A 2,506-nucleotide genomic window follows, 5' to 3' on the forward strand; every position below is an offset into this window, starting at 1 on the left:
GGCATTTGTCTTTCTCTGGCTGACTTATTCCACTTAGCATAAGAATCTCTACCTTCATCCATGTAGTTGCAAATGGCAAGATTTAATTCTTTATTATGGCTGAATATATTCCATTGTATATACATATCACTTCTTTATCCATTCATCTACTGATGGCCACTTGGGCTGCTTCCAAATTTTGGCTATTGTAAATAGTGCTTCAATAAACATAGGGATACATGTATCCCTCTGAACTAGCATTTTTGTATGTTTTGGGTAAATACCCAGTAGTGTGATTTACAGAGGTAGGGTAGTTCTATTTTTAAATTTTTTTCTTTAACATGGAGAACTTCACAAATTTGAGTGTCATCCTTGTGCGGGAGCGCCATGCTAATCTGCTCTATATCATTCCAATTATAGTACATGCACTGCTGAAGAAAGCACTCTATTTTTAACTTTTTGAAAAACCTCCATGCTGTTTTCCACAGTGGCTGCACCAGTTTGCATTCCCATCAACAGTGCAAGAGGCTTTTTTCTCCATATTCTCACCAGCACTTATTTCTTGTTGATGTCAGCCATTCTAACAGGTGTGAGGTGATATCTCATTGTAGTTCTGATTTGCATTTCCCTGATGAGGAATGATGTTGGCCATCTGTATATCTTCTCTGTAGAAAAGTGTCTTCATGTCTTTTTTAAAAGTTTTTATTTAAATTCCAGTTAATTAACATATAGTATAATATTAGTTTCCTGTGTATAATTTAATGATTCAACACTTACATACAACACCCAGTGCTCATCCTTACAAGTGCACTTTTTTTTTTAACATTTTATTTTGAGAGAGCTAGACAGAGCACAAGTGGGGCAGGGGCAGAGAGAGAAGAGGGGACACAGAATCCTAAGCAGGCTCCAGGCTCTGAGCTGTCAGCACAGAGCCCGATGCAGAGCCTGAACCTACCAACTGAGAGATCATGACCTGAGCTGAAGGTGGACACCCAACTGACTGAGCCACCCAGGTGCCCCAATACAGCAAGTGCACTTCTTAGTCCCCATCACCTTTATAAACACTGGAGTGCTTCGAATTAGTATTTTTGTATTCTCTGGGTAAATACCTAGTAGTACAATTACTGGATCATAGGGTAGTTCTATTTTTAACTTTTTGAGAAACCTCCATACTGTTTTCCACAGTGGTTGCACCAGTTTGCATTCCCACCAACAGTGTAAGAGGGTTCCCCTTTCTCCACATCCTCTCCAAGACCTCTTATTTCTATGCTGTAAATTTTAGCCATTCTGACAAATGGGTAGTGATATCTCATTGAAGTTTTGTTTTTCCCTGATGATGAGTGATGTTGAGCATCTTTTCATGTGTCTGTTGACAATCTGTTTGTCAGATTGTCATGAAGAGAAGAGAAATGTCTCATGTCTTCTGCCCATTTTCTAATTGCATTTTTTGTGTGTTTTGGGTGTTGAGTTGTATCAATTCTTTATATATTTTGCATACAACCTTTTATCAGATATTTCATTTACTACTAACCTTTTATCAGATATATCATTTGCAAATATCTTCTTCCATTCTGTAGGTTGTCTCTTAGTTTTGTTGATTATTCCCTTCACTGTGCGGAAGCTTTTTACTTTGATGTAGTCCAACAGTTTGGTTTTGCTTTTGTGTCCCTTGCCTGAGGAGACATATCTAGAAATATGTTGCTATGGATGATGTTAGAGAAATTACTGCTTGTGTTCTCCTTCAAGATTTTTATGACTTCAAGTCTTAAATTTAGGTCCTTAATCCATTTTGAGTTTATTTTTGTGTATGGTGTGAGAAAGTGGTCCATTTTCATGCTTTTGCATGTAGCTGTCCAGTTTTTCCAACACCATTTATTGAAGAGACTATCTCTTTCCCGTTGCATATTCTTTCCTCCATTGTTAAGGATTAATTGATCATAGAATTGTGGGACGTGTTACATATTTTGTAATACCACAGAAGTGATATTATGCTCTTCTCAGTACATACTATCAGAATATATTATGTCTATTTGTCCCATCACTAATAATGTTGACAACCTGGTAAAAATGCGGTAAAAATACTGTAAAGTTGCAATTTTTTTCCTTCAGTGATTAGTAAGTGTCTTGTGGGGAGGTATTTTGACACGGTAAAACCACCCTCCTTTGTCAACTCTTCATGTATTAGCGGTAGGATCCATAGATGCTAACTGCTTGAAACATTTCCCAGCTATGTTTACATAGATTGCTTCCATATCAACTCATCTAGCTCTATAAAAAAGCATGATGGCATTTTCATTAAGATTATATTAAAATTATAAATTAAGGAGAACTATCTTTTCATTGGTTCAAATCTAGTTGTGTATCTTTAAGAAGTATATTAAAGATTTATTCAAATAGCTTTTGTATAATTCTTGTTATATTTATTCCTAAGTATTTTATCTTCTTTGTTGGTGTTAAATTGGGGTTTTCCCTAACATTATATCTGCTAACTGATAAGTGGTTGTATATGTAAAGGATTTTAGGTTCT

General features: G+C 36.0%; 1 non-coding gene across 1 annotated transcript; it reads right to left on the reverse strand.

Moving 5' to 3' along the window:
• Nucleotides 1-314: 314 nt before the first annotated feature.
• LOC122482274 lies at nucleotides 315-421 on the reverse strand. Its single transcript, XR_006297075.1, has one exon. It is a non-coding gene; the product is annotated as a U6 spliceosomal RNA (small nuclear RNA).
• Between the last annotated feature and the right edge of the window lie 2,085 nt (nucleotides 422-2,506).

The sequence above is a fragment of the Prionailurus bengalensis genome, chromosome C1 (genome assembly GCF_016509475.1).
Source record: "Prionailurus bengalensis isolate Pbe53 chromosome C1, Fcat_Pben_1.1_paternal_pri, whole genome shotgun sequence".
NCBI lineage: Eukaryota > Metazoa > Chordata > Mammalia > Carnivora > Felidae > Prionailurus > Prionailurus bengalensis.